A 20,611-nucleotide genomic window follows, 5' to 3' on the forward strand; every position below is an offset into this window, starting at 1 on the left:
GTCTGGATTGTGAATCTATGTTCTGAATACTCATCAGAGCTGACGCTGAGTCTGAAGCAATTACTATACTTGGCCTGTTACACTCAGCCCAAGAGAGCGCCATTAAAATAGCAATTAGTTCTGCTGTATAGACTGCTAAATTATCATTAATTCTTTTTTTGAGATGCTACTTTTAACTTTAGAATAACAAAAGCCACCTTCACTCTCACATCCCTTTTGGACCCATCTGTCTACATTATAATCCTTCCCCCATATCTTTCACCACATTACTATCTATATCCCCATTCTTAGCTTCTTCCAAGAGAATGAGATCAACTAAAGGATCTTCAAGAGTCCATAAAGGAACTCTTGAAAACACTACTGTAGGACATAGATCTAATGAGGCTATTTCCATCTCATTTGTTTTCTGTTTAATAGTCCACCCAAAACTACTCTTTGTACCATTATGTCTCTCTTGACACTCTACCAATGCAGATTGACTGAAATGGTCCTCCCTATGACCTTTAAGGTTTGCCCAAAATACCAGACTAAGCTGTGGGGTATACTACGAATCTCGATTAGTGGGTTAGCGAGGTATGTTGCGCTCAAAGCCAGGGTATGCTGTGACACGAAAGTGGATCTGTTTTAGTGTCGCTATATCATCATGGTATCTTATGCTGTCAACCAAACCTGGTCGGGAGGAGGTTATGTGCTAAGTTATAGCTCAAATCGTGTAATATACCGCCCACTGACCAATCAATTGTCTTAAAAACAAAGTTATCTCACGTGTAGGATTCTGTCATATATCTTACAGGTGGAGCTCCGCCTCTACTAACATTTTGGATCTCGAATGCGCTTTAATAGTGCTGTGCGTGCAAATATCCCACTATAGACGTGCATACCATACAACAACTGATGAAAATTGATTTATTTGATGTTATAGGTTATACACAAAAAATGACCGCAGTGTAGATTAAGCTATCGCTCTTGAATGCGGAAGTAATTGTTTTTAAATAGAGGCGGTCTTGTGCGTCTCCACGTTTCACGATTGGCCAAAGTCATCCCAACTCCGAGAACGGGCAGAGATCTGAGCTGAAAGCCTAGTTTGACAAATATATCACATAACTGCTATCGTAGTATCACTTAACGTATACCCCGGAGTCAAGGCTTTGTGAAGCCTCGATATGTCTACATAGCCTAGATACGTCGAACGTGCTTCGTAGTATACCCCACTGGTCTCTTCTGAAGGCAACTCCCCCATCTCTACTTGAATGGCTGCCACTGGAGTTGTCTTCATGGCTCCACAACATAGTCTTAAACCTTGACTCTGTACTCTGTCTAATTATTTAAAGCAGTCTTAGAAGCGGACCCATATACAACACACCCATAATCAAACACTGATCTAATCAGTCCAATATATATTGTATGCATAGCACTCCTAGTTGCACCCCATTCCACCCCACACAAACGCCTCATTACATTCAATACCTTTTTACACTTTTCTACCATCTTCTGAATATGTACTGCCCATGTTAATCTTTTGTCAAACCATATCCCAAGATATTTAAAGCACTCCACTCTTTCCAATTCCTTACCTGATATTTGAATCTTTAACTCCTGACTTATTTTCTTCCTGGTAAAGAAAATTCATTCGTTTTTTTTCCCACATCTATCCTGAATCCCCATTCAATTGTCCATTTGTGAACTGTATCCACTGCTTGTTGCATCTTATTTACAATGTGACTGACATTTCTTCCCCTTTTCCACATTGCTCCATCATCTGCAAATAAAGCTACACCAATAGACCTTTCTACATTTTTAAATATCTCATTTATCATTACTGAAAATAGTAATGGGCTAATAATACTCCCTTGAGGAGTGCCATTGTCTACCTCATATTCCTCACTCAAAACCCCATTTACTTTAACTCTATTTTTTCTCCCAGATAAAAAAAGATTTTACCCATAAACCCCTCTCCCTTTACTCCCCAACTGATATAATTTGATAAGAAGCCCCTCCTTCCACATCATGTCATATGCTTTCTCTATATCAAAAAATATAGCTAAAACTGTTTCTTTGTTTACCTGAGCTTTCCTTATGTCATCTTCAAGTAACACAGTTGAGTCCCTCTACCTTTCCTAAAACCACTCTGGTAATTCCTTAATGCATCTTTAGTTTCTATATAGAATACCAATCTATCGTTTACCATTCGTTCCATGGTCTTACCCAACTGAGATGTCAGTGCAATAGGCCTATAACTACTAAGCAATTTAGCATATTTACCAGGTTTCCTGATAGGAATAATAATTGATTCCTTCCAACTACAAGGAATTACCCCTTCTACCCATATTTTGTTAAAAAGAGCCAATATTATTTCCTTTACTTCCCTTTATAAGTAAGATTTTCTATCATTGCATAGCAAACCTTGTCATTCCCTGGTGTAGATTTACCCACCTTCTTCAAAGCACAATTCAGTTCCTTCATTGTAAATAGAACCTCCATCACACCACCTTCCTCAATATCATTATCCAACTCAGCACTATATCTTAGTTTAGTAGCTTCCCTTCCTTCCCTTTCTACCTGATCTAAATTTGCTTCACTATGTACCTTTACTAATGTCTTTGCTATAACTTCAGCCTTGTCTCTACTATTAGTAATAATCCTGTTATCATCCATCATTATTGGATACTCATATTCTCTCCCATTACCCCTCATTTTCTTTATCATACCCCAGACTTGTTGTATTGGCGTGGTTCTGCCAATAGAATCACACAATTTTTCCCAGTATACTTTTTTTGCCTTCCTTATTGTCTGTCTCACTATTGCTTGCAATCATATTCTGATATGATCTGGTCACGTTTTTATTCTTAGTTTTAGGTATAGCTTCTGCTGCTGCTGATTTCCCTACATAAATTCTCAACACTTTGATCCTTATTTACACTCCCCAATCTGTATTCACTGAACTCTCTAAATTTGTCCTAGTCTGCTCTTTCTAACATCCACCTACCTTCCCTCATTACATTCTCACTTATCAACTCCACTGCTACCTCAATTGCAATTGGAAAATGGTCTTTGTAGCCAAAGTCAGATCTATTGCAGATTCATATCCCCTTGCTATAGCTATTCTCGTACCTGAACCATCATTAAAGCATACTAGCCCCTTCTCACCCAAATATTCCTCAATCACACTTCCATTAGAATTATCCGAGTACTGTGAGCATTAAAATCACCACACCAAATACCTTTTCCATTTAAGTTATCCCACATTTTATCCAGATTCTCAACTTCTAGTTGTCTGCATGGATTGTAAAAATTAATGATACCCATACTACCACTATTTGTCCATATTTCTATTACAATGTACAACCCCAAAACAGAAAAAGTTGGGATATTGTGTAAAATGTGAATAAAAACAGAATGTAATAATCTGCAAATCTCAAACTCATATTTAATTGCAAAAAGGACACAGACAACAAATCAAATGTTGAAAATCACAAATTTGACTATTTCATGGAAAATATATGTTAATTTTAAATTTCATACCAGCAACATGTTTCAAAAAAAGTTGGGACAGGGGTAACACAATGCTGAAAAAGAGCATCCCAGAGAGGCAGGGTCTCTTAGAAGTAAAGATGTAGGGGTATTCATCACTCTGTGTAAACCTGTGTGCACAAATGATGAAACAATGTCATTTTAATGCTTCTTAACATGAAATTGTGACATATTTAGGGAGTTCATCATCTACAGGACATAATATTATTAAAACATTCAGAGAATCCAGAGAAATCTTTGCAAACAGGGGAAATAGCTGAAAAACAAATTGGATGGTCGTGTTCATTTGGACCTCAGATGGCACTGCATCAACACCAGACCTGTTTCCAGACCTGTCATTGTATGGGCTCAGGAAAACCTCTGATAGCCATTGTCTATGTGCCCAGTTTGATACTCAATTCAAAAACTGCAGCCAAAATTGTAACAGCTAAACTTGTATTGAGACATGATACAGAAAATACCACAGTCTTATCTGGCCTGAGCTTGTTTAAAATGGACTGCGGTAACATGGAAAAAGGTCCTGTGGTTGTCATGGACTCATCTGGGCTAAAGAGGAGAGGGCCTATCCATGTATCCAACCTATCCAACTTGTTTTAGTGCTCAGTTCAAAACCCAACATCTATGATGGTGTGGAGGAGCATTAGTGCCTACAGCATGGGCATCTTGCACATTTGGCAAAGCACAATCAATTCTGAATGATGTATACAGGTTTTGAACAACATATACTGCCATCCAGGCAATGTCTTTTTCAGGGACAACCTAGAATATTTCAGGAAAACAATGCCAAAATGAATTCTGCACATATTTAAATAGTATTTATCCATAGAGGAAGAGTCCAGGTGCTAAGGTGGCCTGTCTACAGTCCAGTTTTGTCAAATTAGGTGCATAATAATGAAAAGCATGACTAAGAATACCCCATACTGTTGAGCAACTGAAATCCTATATCAGGGAGTAATGGGACATTATTTCATTATCAAAACTGTAGCAAATGGTCTCCTCAGTTCCTAAACATTTACAGAGTTGTGTTAAATGAAGAGGTGAAGCAGCACAGTGGTAAACATGCTCCCGTCCCAACTTTTTTTGAAACATGTTGCTGGCATCAAATACAAAATTAACATATACTGTAGGGCAATTCCATGGAAAATATTTGTTTTGTAACATCCATAACGCCAATAAAATGTGATGGTATGGTATGATTACATGAAATTTGAGCATTTGCTATTTTTGGCTGAAGAATGTTTATGAGAAAAAATGCACAAAAACTGAATAGTAACATTCACATCATACAAATGCCAAATGCATTTTCATTTGATATGTTGTCTATGTCCTTTTTGCTGCTAAATATGGGTTTACGAGACTTGTATATTATGACATTCTGTTTTTATTTGCATTTTACACAATGTCCCAACTTTTTCTGTTTTGGGGTTGTATTCTAAATCCACACCCTTCTTAAACTCTCTAAACTGCATCCCTCTTTTAACAAATGTTGCACACCCTCCACTAGGGGTGTAACGGTTCATGTATTCGTATTGAACCGAAACGGTACGGGCGTCACGGTTCGGTGCATGAATTTACACGGAGAATACACGGTATAAAAATACATAAAACTCGTGTGCGGATTAATTAATGTCATGCGCAATTACTGTTAAGTAGCCTACCGTACGAGAGTTACGGGAGTTCTTTAGCGACACTTAAAGGTCTCATCTCATCGTTTTTTAATTCATTTTGCAGTGGTCTGTAGTATTGATGAATGCCCTATGAGCCGGTTTTGGTGAAAAAAATGCTGTCCTGCGTCTGTTTCATGCTGTTCTAGTTTGGTGGGGAAGGTGGGCGGGAAGGAACGACTGGATTTCGACTCTAGTCATGAATATTAATGACATGCTAATGAATTCACCTCTGATTGGCTAACAGTACTGTGACGCTTCCTCCAGTGCGTCCTCATCCGATTCTGCCTGTGCTATGCTCCATATTCAACTTTACAGTGCTAAAACTCGAGTCAAAACTGTTGCACAAAATGTCTTCGGAGATACAACTTCATGTGTTTGATCCTAGTATCCGAGTAGGAAGACGAACCGCTTCCAGATCGTTTGTCGGTGAACGTTGGTTTAATAGAATGGTAACAATTGCCTGTCAGCTTAAAATATCTCCTAAAAGAGGTAAACGTTTGTGACAATCGTCATCTTGCTTTCAAGTAATAAACATTTGGAAACGTTTTAAAATAAAGACCTATTTCTTTACACAGTCAAAAGTCTTTGCAATTTTCCTAGTAGATATTTTACTTCACAACACAGGTACAGTAAGCACCCTAAATGTAGTTCAGCCACTGACCTAGCCTGCTAATGCTATCGGAATAGATAGTTATGGTTTGAATTCCATGATACTATCATTGAAAGACCACTTGGTCATAGCCCTATATATATATATATATATATATATATATATATATATATAGATCTAAATGCAAACACACCTACCTAGCTATATTTTGCTGGAATTGTACCAAAATGCCTACAGAAGCAGAGAATGTGTGCTGCAAGACTTCTCCGGTAATGAGAACTATGGCTTTGATAGCCTGACATTGACAGAGGTTAGCCTACTCAAGTTGTTTTCTGTCACGTATGACAGAAAAAGTAGCCTACTATAGGAATCTTATAGTATTTTGGGACTAAATATTACAGTAATCTTATAGGAATAATATAGTATTTGGACATACTATAGGTAGGCTACTATAAGACTACTATAGAAAAACTATAGCGGTTACAGGATATTATAGTTATTAGTAGTACTTCTACAGTATGTCCCAATTATTCCTATAATAATTATTCCTATAAGATTACTATAATATTTTGTCCCAAATACTATAAGATTCCTATACTACTTTTCCGTAAGGGGATTGCTCATGTGGTTAGAAAAATGGGCAACACCAGTACCCCTGTTGTCTATATGACCCTGTACCCAGGATTAGAACCAGTCTGCCTTTGCATAATGTACTCCCTTCAAAATGCACTAAACATTTGACTATGACGACTATGGCCCTCTGTGAGACAGAAGATATGAAAGGTAAGATAAACCTTTAGCTTAAAAGGGACAAAAACTGATGAAACTCCTAAAACAAATATACAAAACAGGTCAATTTTCAATAAATAACTTTATTATATTTACATACAGCAGTGGTACTCAAAGTGTGGTCCGCAAGCTATCTCAAGTGTTACACAAGTAGATGTGGTAAAATATAGTAGAGGAGTTATTTGCAATATTGAACCAACTTGTATGTAAATCCAAACAGTTCTGTAACACTGATGTAACCTATGCCAGTTTAAATCATATGAATCCTCTGACACCATAAGCAAGGTGCAAAGACAATAAGCAAGGTGGTTCAGTAAGAAGGCCTATTGTGTAATATACTGTTGAAGTAGGTCTACTGTTTTTTTTTTTTTTTGCTAGGTCCGTGAAACACTGACAAATAGTAATATTGCAGTCTATTAAAATAATGCAAACACAAAACAAGAACATCCAAACTATGCACAGAATTAACAATGTCCTCTTTTTGCCAGACGATGCAGACATCTAGCCTACAGATCCTTTGTAAGATGGTGCTGGGATTATTTAGGGAAAAAGGTCTGAGTTGTTGTTTCGGCTTGTATTGTCCTGGGGATCCGAAGGGACAACACACAAAACACATTTGTTGGCTGTGATGATTCTATTACATTGCTATTTGATTGCGCTGGGCCATAGGTGGAGCCATCAGGTGTTATTGTGGAGATGTCGCTTTCATCCTCCTCCTCTTGATCAACCCGAGGTCTTCTAGCTGGCCTTGGATGAACAGGCTTGATGGCAGTAGAGGTAGCAGGCCCCCATGCTTCCGAAGTGCTTGTATCAATACTCATACTTTTCATGAAGTATTCTGTTTGGGTACCTAAAGTAAATAAATGTGTATTACTGTCAAGTTACAAGATACTAATAGTACACAGGACATTCACTATCTCACATAAAACTGTACTGGCACAATGGAAACAAAAATATTTTAGTGACTGTGGTAAGGTGTATGATGTACTAAGTAGCACACCCACAAGAAGACATTCGGTAATATCAATTCTATCTGTTATGCAATTCATGGGTTTCATCAGGTCCATTTACACAGGTGTATTAATCAAGCACCATGCAGTCTGCATTCATAATCTAGGTGCTTGATTTTATACACCTGTGGAAAGTGACCTGAAGAAACCCATGAATTGACTTTCCCAAACATTGACAAGCACATAAGAACCTGTATTAGCCTACTAGAAAAAGACTTCTAGAAACTAACTAGCACAACAATAAAAGTTAGATCACAAACCTTTGCTTCTAACGTGATGACCTAATGTAGGCTAGACAGCTGTGTAGCCTGACATGAGGATGTGCTCTGGAAGACAAAACACTAAGTAAACAGCAAGTAATCAAACAAAACATCATTGTAGGCCTACAAAGGTCAATGTAATAATGGCAAGAAGACATAAATTAGACTGAAGTGTAAATACCTGAGCTCTAGTGATAGCAACTTAGCCTAATAGTGCACAGGTATTGTGTTTTTGATTTTCCCTGTTTAGACTAGAACAATACCCGTACTTATTTGAGCATAAAATATTGTTGCTAATATTATTTGTGGTTTAATGCTTAGGTTAGAAGATTATAGGTTCAACAAGCTAAATCTCTGGGTAGTGAGGTCAGTTTCTTATGAGTGCAGCTACACCAGGCACGTTACTGAAGCATTCCGTTCGCGTTAGCTTCCAATAGGCCTAATCAATGGAAGTAGCTACACCTGGCGTGTTAGTGTCCTGTAGGCTACGTTCGGGAAAATAGACCATTCCTCTAATGGATTTTACCAGAGCCCTTCCTATTAGACATTCTCTGATTTTACACGTCGCGAACAGAACACTTCAGTTACGTGCCTGGTGTAGCTTCCTGTAATATAGGCTAGCCTAAGCCTAGCTTGTACCCTTTTCATGCATGCTAACGTGAAGAATATGAACATGCTATTTTGTAACAGACGTTAGGTGGAAAAGTTTGTTTGTACTTACAGCCTGTGAGCTGGTGGTCGATCGTCATGACGGTACAGAACCAGGTTTTCAGAACATCGATGCAAAACCACTTTCTAACTGTAGGCAGTGAGTGTGGTCGAAATGATTGGAACACAAAACTAATGTTGCTCTACTTCGGTGGTGGTGTTCCAACGATAAATCCGAACCATTTCTTCCTCAACTCATGTTTCTAAGGCAAGACATGCAACATTGATGTGTTATTGCCACAAATAACACAGGCACGATTTTTTTTCCACCATGTTAGCAACTTGCTGTTAGCTCCTACTAGCTGCAGAGAGACAATCCCCTAGCCGCAAAATCTTCCAGCCTTCCTGTAGGAATATGAATAATCAGTTTCCCTTCGGCGTCATTGGGAAGGGCTCTTTCTGATTCGCTTTGTTTTTCCGTGTATTTTCTTTCATTGGCTAAACGCGGGCAATGGGGGTAGAAGATAATTTTCACGTGCAGCATGCATATGCAACTTGGAGTGAGCTATAGTATTTCGAAAGTAACAAGTATTAAACGGTTTCTCAGTGAATGAGACCTTTAACGCTAATCTGTAGCCTCGCCTTAGCTCTGAAGCTCTGATTGGCGCCTATGTTTTTTTTTTGTCAGGTAGTCGGTTGAGTCAGTCAGGCAGAGATAGCAGCACTAAGGTGCGACCCACAAGAGTTAGAGGATCCGCTGGTCTCTTTAAGATCGCAAGTTTGAGAACTTCAGTTACAGGCGAGCGAGAGAGTGGTGGATAAGATGAAACTGTGTGTCGGCGTTGTTCAGCAGTTGTTGGGTATGTGAGTGGAAATATAACATGCTATCTGCTACAAATATTCAAAGCCAACACCCAGAGATGATAGGCTACCAATCACTGAAACGAGAAAAAAAAAAACTGCCCCTGCGCTTCACAAGCCTTTGTATACACATACAAATAGGGCCAAAACCTATGGCTTAAATTAAACGATTTCGTAATGACAGAAAGCTATGTAAATCGCTTGGTAATTACCTTTATGTTGGGGTAACTTGTAACTTCTCACATGAGGAGCTGGTAGTGTTAAGTGCATGGACAGTAACAGAAAGTGTCAACGCTAACCAGGCTAATAAACAAACCATGCTACAGTGAGTTAACGTTGAAGGGCAAAGTCACGTGACTTCTAGTTGTAGCCTGTTTATGAAATGAAAGGAGCAATTTCGTTTTTTAAAAGAAGGCAAAATAGTGTGATATTTTCACAGTTAGTAGGCTAGATTATTACTGTACACACACTGAAATATATTGAGGCAAATTGTAGACCCTTCCATATACAACTAAACACAGACGTTGAAGGTCTTGCTTCAGTGGATTTTTAAAAATTATTATTCTATTCTATGTAATTTGCACTTTCAGAAATAAGAGATGCTGTAGGCCTATTTTCAGTTTTATAGCTGATTGTCTTATTTTGTTTACAAGTTACACGAGTCTGGGTACTTATTGTACTGTTTAGCCTACATCTTACACACTTCAGGCTGTTGCAGATAGCTCAGGGAAGAGACTGTATGACACTAGGTGGTACAGCCTGACACATGCACAATAATAAAAAAAAATGCATTCTGCATCTTTGTTTTGCTTTTCCCTCCATTGTACCGAACTCGTACCGAACCGTGATGTCCGAACCGAGGTATGAACCGAACCGTGACTTCTGTGTACCGTTACACCCCTACCCTCCACCACTTACCTCCACTCTATCCCTTCTAATACATAAATACCCCTTTATAACAAATAAATCTAACGACTGTTTAAGCCATGTCTCCTGAATACAAATTACATCTGGTTTAACCTCTAAATTATAAATAAAACCTTTTAACTTGCATTCCACTGTAAAAAGTTCTTACAGGTGTTAATGATGGGTCACTTGTTTCACCCTGTATAAGATCAGATTGTATCTTTTCCCATGATAAATTATCCACATTCAAAAATGTTGCAGCAGCTTTAACAATTATTTTTATTTTCTCAGTTCTCATTTTAGCTTGATCAGAACAATTAACCACATAGGCAAAGAACAGTATCAATTTCTCTGTACTTATCACATCCTCCTTTGGCCTTTGGCATTTGGCATTCAGCACCACTACCTTGAGTTGCCGGTATCTCATGTGTCTCTTTCCTTTCCATATTGACAACCTTTACAGCCTCAGCATATGTAATGTTTTGTGTTGTCCGTATCTGCTGCACCACCACTGCCCTTTTGCTTACAGGACACCCCCCATACGCAGCCGTATGATCCCCACCACAGTTACAACATTTCCTCTCAACCCCCTCTCCACATTTCCCATATTCGTGCTCTCATCTTCCCACATCTTAATTTCCCTTTGCAAACATTTGCTATATGACCATACCTTTGGCATCTATAGCAGCGAGTTGGTGGAGGAATGTACTCACACACCCTAAAACTCAAATATCCCACCATCACTTTATCTGGCAACACTTGCTCCTTGAACTCCAAAAGTACTGTAGTGCTATCTACTTTCTCTCCATTACGCTTTGCTTTTAATCTTTTTATATCCACTACAGTTCCTCCCTTAATATTCTTTTTGAGATTGTCCAATTTTCCCCCAATTGGTATACCTGATATCACTCCCTTTGTTCTTATACCTACAAAGCTGATATCACTCCCTTGTTCTTATACCTACAAAGCTTCGTACGTCGCTCACTTCTTTCTTACACACCGACTGCAATCTCATAGCCTTCTCTCTTTGTTCGATGTTCTTGCATTTAATTAGTAGTCTGCCATCCCGTAACATCTTTGCCATTTCTATGTCTCCTACTGCCTTTTTCAATCCACTTGTTAATGAAAACAAACCAATTTTACTTATCACTTCGCTTAACTTCCTTCTCACATCTCTACCTACTTCATCAGATACATCATCAATACTCCTCTTCGAAGGTCCTTTACCCATTCCCTCAGCCCCATTAGTCCTAGTATTGTTTAATCCTCCTCTCCCTCTACCGTGTACATAACCTTGATTTTTCCATTCCTCTAGACCTTTTTAACCAATCCTCACTCCCATCATCATCCTCCATTATACTATCCAGACCCAGTCACAAATCAGATTATGCCAAACCGCCAAATAAACTTTAAAAATAAAGAAAATGTCTCTTGGAGATACAAACAAACCGCCAAATAAACTTTAAAAATAAAGAAAATATCTCTTGGAGATACAAACAAACCGCCAGTCCGCACTCCACTCGCTTGCTTCCAATCACTTCCTCTTCCGGACAACCGACCGTGGCTTGCCATCGTACTGCGCAGACTCGCACTTAACTTTGTGACGTTAGCCATCGAACTGAATCTTGTAACTCGTATAATAGATGGTTCACATAGAAATTCTTCTCACACTTCCTTCACCTTCAATGTCATCAAAGTTAAACATTTATTTTTGTATTATTATTAATATCATCCTAACAAGTGATATCAAGTTGTGTTAATGTTGAATCTACCAGACATGATCATTTTCAAACACAATCATGGTAAAACAAAACAAAAAAGTTATAGCCTTCGTCTTTCCACTTTTCCGACCTACAGTCAATCCATCGAAAACATCTGAAATGATTAACGTTAGTGCCGTTTTTTGCTTCAACTTAACATACAGTGGTATTGTAGGCTACATAGCTTTGTTCATGAGTTTCCGTGCTGGCAGGACTTAGTTTCTTATCCAAACAATACGGTTATCTCCCTACTGTGCGACAGGCATAATAGCGTCATATTACGTCAAACGTTAGAAAGGGAGTTATCTAGCGTTCATGGGCTTCGGAAAAACCTTTTTCCCAGTGAAAACCTCATCATTCTGCGTCATTCACGTCACATTATGGTCCTTTCCATTACACTCGTAAATAGGGATTGCCGATATATCGGCCGGCAGCTCTGTGTTGATGGAGACGCTGCAATTCACGTGCAGACTCCCCACTCCCCCACGAGCAGAGTGCTGAAAGCCTGCTCTTCAAGACAACATTAAACTTTAAACTTTCAAAGCATCTTTTAACTGTTTGACTTAGCTGAAATATTTCTATACACTTTGAAGGTGGAAGCTTGTGGTTCCAAATGGAAAACACGAATGATGGATAGGTAGGCTACTTTTTTAATGCTTAATGATCATTTATAAAACTGCTTGCCATTGTATTTAGGGAGCTGCAAATAGCTAAGTTGTAGGTTATCCATGCGGTAGCTGTTACAAACACTGATCATATGATTAAGTAGCCTAATGCCAACGTTGTTCCGTGGTGTGGGAGTTTTATTCAGCTGGGAGTTTTATTCACCTGGCTGAGTGTTGGACGCGTGTGGTGTGTGTGTGTGTGTGTGTGTGTGTGTGTGTCTCCCTCTCTGAATGCCTGTTCTATAAAACATGCTTGCCATTGTATTTAGGGAGCTGCAAATAACTAAGTTGTAGGCTATCCGTATGCATGCGTTAGCGGTAGCTGTTACGAACACTGGTCAATCATATGATTAAGTAATGCCGACGTTGTTCCGAGATATTTGTGGGAGTTTTATTCAGCGACCACCTGGCTGAGTTTTGGACACGTGTGGTGTGTGCGTCTTCCTCCCCTCTCCTTCGAGCGGGCGGAGTTGCCATCGCAGTGATATCAGAGGTTTAATAATGAGAGACGTGTAGTTGAATAAACATTTGTGTTAACGTTTATCATGTACTAGACATACCGTACACGTACCGTGTATGCCTTACTTGTTTAGAGCCGTTTGCTAACGTTATCATTATCAATCCAGTTCAATGGTGGTTCGTCAGCTACCAAACAGAAGTTTGTGTGTGCGTCTGGTCTGTCTCACTCAGTGGGACACACGCATCACAGCGATATGAGAGTGTTGCGCTACCTGAAGGAGAGATTTTAAAACTTTGAGAGATACGTTTTTATACCTTTTGACGTTGATGCCGTTTAGAACAGAAACACCTGACACCACGTTATTTCCACATTATTTTCCTCTGCTGATTTATGTTCTGTGGTTGACAAATCTGGCAGCTTTTTTTAGAAAAATATAGACATAGAAAAATTGAAACCATGCAGTCTAAAATGACAAATCAAGCACTTTATTTCAATAGCTACTTTTCAGGCTTATTGTTTTTTTAAATTATTTAAATGTGTTGACAAAGGACATTTTGTGATGACTTGAATTATGTCTTATAATATGTCAGCAAGCAATGCATCATCAAGGCTGTGTTGTAAGATGTTGATGAAAGCATTTTGCACAGTTAACCATATCCAGTGCACCCATCCATAAGTTCAATAAATGGTCCTTTTTTAAATTGAGACTTATAACATTTGTTATCATCATTTGTGTAATTATGTGTCATTTGTATGATGTAAATTGAGGGAGCAAAATAAAAGCAGTATCGGCTCCAAATATCGGCTCAAGAAAATCGGCAGCCTGTATCGGTCATCGGCTAAAGCTGATGGAAAAAAATCGGTATCGGCACTAAAAAATTAATATCGGTCGATCCCTACTCGTAAATCATTGTACACCCACCCGTACAACATGTACGAATGAGTTGCTAAAGGAACGCGTTTCTCTCAAGCCACGAGGGGCATTAGCAGGAGGCTAGTCATTGTTATTGTTTTGTGACGTAGAAGATGGCTTCCGCCAGATTGGATTTAGTCCAAACTCTACGAAAAGTTTCAGCGGTCACAAATTTCATCCGATTTTCACGAAACTTGGCGAAGTTTACCATCAGACCAAGCCGCACACAAGATACTTGCCAGATTTTTCAATTTCCACTTTGTTTGCCCGTGACAGCCAATAAAATATGGCGATGAAGCCGCAAAACAGGAAGTGGGCTAACATCTCGGTGACGCTTTGAGTTAACATAACAAATCTTGATACCATTAGTTAGGACACTGTCCCAATCACTCACAGCAATTTTCATGTATATACAGTACATTGAACACACTAGCGCCACCACCAGTTCAATGCTGGACATGCGTTCATGCGAATGATCCTTGACTCTTTTGTCTGATTTTCACAATTGAGGTTTGAGGTGATTTTTTTTTTTTTTTTTTTTTTTTTTTTTTTTTTTAAAAACGGCGACGAAATTGTGAATTTCCAGTGCGTGTTACTCCACACTCGGCAATCGACTCCTACGGACTTTCCCCTAAAGACGCCAGCAGCAGCAGCAACATTTCCATTTCTCTATCCGACCACATAAAGACCTCGGGATACTTCGGTTTGGCTTTAGGGACCCTCTACTCACTACCACGTAAGAGTAATGTTGTTTGGAACTGTAGAAGAGGTATAAAAATAGCGTTTTGTGGCGGCAAAATGACTTGCCCTGGTCACTTCCAAGTTTTGATTAAAAACGGTAAAATCGAACTTTCTCAAAACACATCCGAATGACATGATTTTGATGTCAACTCAACGTATGTACTCCCAATCATCCGTAAATTGATCTAAAGTGCATTTTACTCCGGATAATTCCTTTAAGATTAACCATAACTACAACCAATGTAAAAACATATATTACCTCAGTTTATCCAGCTGTGTGGTTTCCAGTCGAGGTAAACTCCAACGAAGTGCAGGTGGCATCTGGCTGTCCATGTCAAAATGTATGACTGAACGTCCTCCTCTGACCCTTTCCCTCTGACAGGAACTGAAGCGTTCCGTTCGCGATGCGTAAAATCCATTTTTTCCGAACGTACTCCCAGCCATCACGTCTATATGGCAGCGTATCCTCCACTGCATACCTGGCTACCAGTTTGTTCAGTTCGGTCTGTGAGACTAAACGTGTGGTGGGGCCTTAAAATCAAGCTTCAGTTGCTTAAGTTTTGTGGCACTGTCTCCTCTTTCGGTGGCCTTGGCCATTTATTTTGTGTAAGCATGCAACATTGAAATACGTTTAACTAAGTTTGAATTACTTGACACCCATGTGGATAGGCACTTTTGCCCAGGGCATAATGTACATTTCACAATTAGGCCTACATTCGTTCCTTTACTTTATTGGAGCGGAAAGTCGTGGCTAATACTTCCATTTAGAGAAGGCTACTTTTGGATTAATTGGGCTCGCCATACCTGTGTCTTTAGTTGACTGACTCGATTCTACTGTTCGTTGTGTGTCCGACTATGCATGCTTTCGAACACCCGCCCAACTCTATCTCTGATTGGCTTACCATGAGATTTTACTCGACCTCAGCCAATCTTCAGCATTTATGCGCTTGTCTCGTGCACTACCCGCTAACCAAGGAAAAAGTATTTGCGCCTCTGCTCAGCGTCTGATGAAAATAACAGCTTCAATTATAGTAACGCGCCGGATTTTTGGCAGTAACGGTAAAGGCGTTATTAAAATGGGAAGAGTAATCAATTCGATTACTCGTTACTGAAAAAAAGTAATGCCATTATTTATAATATACAGTATATATATTCAACTACCAGTACAACTATGCACTTGTTTTCTATTTAATCTTCAGTCTTGTAGTACAAATGTGATTCAAATGTAATACTTTACTGAATTTGATTCACAACACAGAACTGGCGTCAGAAATGTCAGGATTCACTGAACCAACACTGCTGCCTATGCCAGTGAAGGAGATAAAAGAAGAAGAGTTTGATGATTTCCATCAGGAACATCTGTTTGCAGTTCAGAAAGAAGAAGAAAAGCCTGGACTGGATCATGACTGCAAGACTGAAACACACACATCAGCAATGTTTCACTGCAAAGAAGAAAAGTCTCCACTGATGGAAATTAAACAGGAGGAAGAAAAGTCTCCACTGATGGAAATTAAACAGGACGAAGAATCTGATATAAGAGAGCATCAGCTGATAGACTCTTCTCCTACAGGTAAGTTACTAATTAGTGTTTCATCTCCAGTATGAAATGCACTCTCTCTCTGCCTCTCTCTCTCTCTCTCTCTCTCTCTCTCTCTCTCTCTATATATATATATATATATATATATATATATATGACTTGACTTGTGTCATCCTGTGACTGCCAGTTCCAAAACACCTGAGCAGTGCCATGCTTTCCTTCTTCTTTGAAGACAAAATTGATTTTGATTTTTTTCAAATTTACCCAAAGCCCTATGCAACAATTTTAGCAAAAATGACCTTAATTATGCAGGTTGAGAGTCGTTCTGATGGTTCTACTTTCTGGGTCATTTGGTGGGTGCTTCGTCTCCCCCTATCGCTTCTCCGCAGAAAAAATGAATATGCAACTTTCTGGACCCGGTCCGGGTAAATCCTCGAAAATGTAGTCAGATTGTAGTTTCGAAAATGCTTTACGGCAGACACACCCCCAAACATGAGACGGCTAGATATAAACAGCCAGTTGCAAGGCAATTGTTGCATTCATCATGGATCACTCGACAAATAAGAGACCCAAGAAGCGACTGTCGAAGTAACAGAAGAAGAAGAAAAGGGAGTTTGACAAAAAAAGAGACCTGAAATTGTAAGTAGCCTACCCTTGGGTGAAGTTCATCTTTGTGATGTGGTTTGATAGTGTCTTAAACAATGTGTTTGCTCGACCGTTTTATTGTGAGCCCTGTATGTGTTCACCTTGGTTTCTAGTGGGGGTTTAGCGTAGCAGTCACTTGCTACCAAACATGTTTGTTTGCGTTCTGAATCCAGGTTCTCATTGTGTATTTAGATATCTAGATCGCCCTTCGAATGTCGCCTGATTTGTCGCCTGTATCATGCAATATGTCCGGCTGAACTTAATAGCAATGCAGTGTCCTGACTAGGGATGAGTCGTGATCTTCAAATATTCGAATAGTTGGATTCGAATATTTTCACGCAGTTCCAATGTGTTAGGTTATAGGCTACATAATTCACGCTGGCTCTGAGCCAAAATGGGAGGGGTGGGGCCTGACGTGAGCTGTTATTGGATCAGTCAAGTGTCAATATGGAAATGTAACCAATGGGCCGCTGAATGTCCTTCCTTCGAGCCGATCGTTGGCCAAAATTATTTATATAGCCTATTCTATCGGCCCAAAAGGTGTGTTGGCCCACCGGGAAAATGCCCGGTATGCCAGATGGCCAGTCCTCCCATGCAATATACTGTATGAGCACTTCCAATCTGGTTTCTGTACACGTCACAGCACAGAGACTGCACTCCTGTGAGTAATAAGTGACCTTCTCCTGTCTACTCATAACAGCTTAGCAACCATTCCCATCCTCCTCGACTTAAAGGTTGCACCAGCGATAGCGGGGTAACGTCACTTCTTTCGATGTTCAAACAAAAAAAAGAGATGGGGCAGGCAGCTAGCGGATCATTAGGAAAGATTAGATGAATGTGATCATTTATGTTTGGGCCTTTTTTGGGCCTAAAATCGCTGATACAACCTTTAAGCGCTGCATTTGACATGGTCAACCCCAATGTTCTCATCTCCCGACTGTCATCTCCCGACTCACTGACTGCCTATCTGACTTAAAGCTATGGATGCAACATAACTTTCTAAAACTCAACACAGATAAAACCAAATCCTTCTCATCAGGCCTAAATCTCAACTGTCCAAATCTCATAGTCTCAGTCTGAACATTGATGGTACAATTGTCAAATCCACTCCTGTTGTCAGAAACCTCGGCATACTGCTTGGCCCCTCACTCAGGTTCGAGCCCCACATCACATTAAATCCCTCCTCACTAAAACTGCATTCTTTCACCTCCTGAACATTGCCCACTTTCACCCCTTCCTTTCTACCACTGATGCACAGACCCTGGTTCAGTCCTTCATTACATCTTGCAACTCCCTATTTATTGGCCTCCCCACTAAATCACTTCAAAGACTACAATATATTCAGAACTCCGCAGCCAGACTACTCACTCATACCAAGTGATCTGCTCACATCACCCCTATTTTTTCTCAGCTTTACTGGTTAACGGTTCTGTCCCAAATCAAATTTAAAATTCTACTACTCACTTTCAAAGCCCTCCCTTCTGTTTCAGGAACAATTATCATCTTCCGCCACCACTTAGACTCACCGCAAATGTCCTTTGGGTCATTCCACACCAACTCAGCCACCCATGTACATGACACCTCTCAGATTTTGCTGAAAGGTGGTACAAAAAAATGCCTTATGTTACCAAACAAAGGAATCTGAATATCTCAAAAGTGTGCACGTGGTGTCCATTTGAATTTCAAATTGCCACACCCCTTTTTGACAAATTGGAATTTTGCATTTCATTTGTTGGCATTTTTGGAGGCCCATAATTTCTCTTATAATAGTGATAGAAGGCTGACAATTGGTGTGTTCATTGTAGTTTGTACTACACAATTCTGCAGGCAGAATCAACATTCCTTACTGTTTGGGTGAGAGGTGGGTCAACCAAAATTATGTATCTCTTTTTGGGTGCGGCTAGCACCACGATTAGTGATCATACTTATTCTAAACAGGATTATTTGTGATATTTGGGAACTTTGCTCTCGCCAAAATTGATTTGAGGGTTATGGTACCACTGGTGGGGGGGCAGAGGTGATTCTTTTGGAACCCTATATTTGGACCCCCAAGTGACCATGTGGGCACTTGATGATCCTAATGGGATTTATACCAGATAAAGATACATATTTGTTATTTCTTTTAATGAAATAAAACATTTGACTATGAAGCTCCATAATATGAATTTTATTCTTCATAATGCACCATTTTGGATATTTTTGGAATGTAGATCAGGGAGAATTTAGTGATGATAAAGCATGAAAATAGTGGAAATAACTTGTGTTATGCTCAGTGATGGCCAACAATTACATACTGAGATTGTCATGGATTAACCCCTTATCCCCCATGAAAGAGACTGTCCATCAAACTTTTAAAGAACTAAATAACAAGAATGTTACATTGTGTAAGAACACTACAAATAGAACAAGAATGTTACATTGTGTAAGAACACTACAAATAGAAGGGAGTTGTTCCTTGCCCCGTCACTCTCAGTCATGACTTTTTTAAGCAATGAATTTTGCAAAACCATAATACATGGACATGTTACCATGCCAGCTAACCTAACTGTGCATGTGGAACATGCATTAAACTATTAACATACTAGTCTTTAAGCACAATTTCATTGCCATCATTTCTGCAGCTTTTTCAAATCAGGCACGAGTCTACCCAACACACCATTGCAATGGCGGATTCCTAACCAGTAGTACCATTCAATCACTACTGGTCTGCCATGCAGGTTCAATATGTTGAGTATGTGCACTGTTTTCCGGATTTACAAAGTTTTGTTTGTGGCAGACTGAGAATTGCCTATACCCATACTGGGAGAGTTGATTCTTGTAGGCACGCCATTCATCTGTGAGGATGGATTCATTGGTCCTGACGTGTTTTCAGATTTGTCTTATAAAAGTGCACCTTGAGCGATTCCTGACCAGTTTCAAAATGGGTCTTTTTTTCAAACACACTGAATAGGGACGCCTTTGTATGGAATATGCCTAATATGAGCCTCACGCATACATTTTACAATGGGTTGCATTTACTATCATTGGCATTATACGGGCATTTTTCATTTTATCATTAATATCACCCTACATGTGTCAGGCACCAACCTCTCTGAGTAATTTTGCCATTCTTGACAAAGTCTTCGAGTTTGCTGCAATCCCAACTGCTATCATATCCAGTTGTTTCAACTGCAGACCTTGTGCAAACCTTTAGATTTGCTTTTTTACCTTTTTATTTTGCAGTCTCTATAGCAAAATAATTACAGATACGTTATACACTCTGGAATGTTGATGGCTGACCCACACAAAATATTGACATAGTCTCTATAGCAAGATGATTACAGATACGTTGTATACTCTGGAATGTTGATGGCTGACCCAGGTACAGGTGCTAATGTACCAGTGATGTAGAATAATAGACAGACAGGTGCACTGAAGGACATTATCATGGCCTTATGGGGCAGCCGTGGCCTACTGGTTAGCGCTTCGGACTTGTAACCGGAGGGTTGCCTGTTCGAACCCCGACCAGTAGGCACGGCTTAAGTGCCCTTGAGCAAGGCACCTAACCCCTCACTGCTCCCCGAGCGTCGAGGTTAGTGTGTGCTTCACCTCACTGTGTGTTCACTGTG

The 20,611-nt window shown here is 39.6% G+C and overlaps 2 protein-coding genes and 1 pseudogene across 9 annotated transcripts in view; 2 read left to right on the forward strand and 1 right to left on the reverse strand.

Moving 5' to 3' along the window:
* Nucleotides 1-20,611, forward strand: part of LOC125297247 (NACHT, LRR and PYD domains-containing protein 12-like) — a gene marked incomplete in the record, with an annotated part of 868,465 nt that overhangs the window by 208,497 nt on the left and 639,357 nt on the right.
* LOC125297245 (NACHT, LRR and PYD domains-containing protein 12-like) overlaps nucleotides 1-20,611 on the reverse strand; it is a 666,703-nt gene that overhangs the window by 67,597 nt on the left and 578,495 nt on the right. The window lies entirely within an intron of this gene.
* Nucleotides 1-20,611, forward strand: part of LOC125297497 — a 49,260-nt pseudogene that overhangs the window by 1,506 nt on the left and 27,143 nt on the right.

Source organism: Alosa alosa, chromosome 7, assembly GCF_017589495.1.
Source record: "Alosa alosa isolate M-15738 ecotype Scorff River chromosome 7, AALO_Geno_1.1, whole genome shotgun sequence".
Lineage (NCBI taxonomy): Eukaryota > Metazoa > Chordata > Actinopteri > Clupeiformes > Clupeidae > Alosa > Alosa alosa.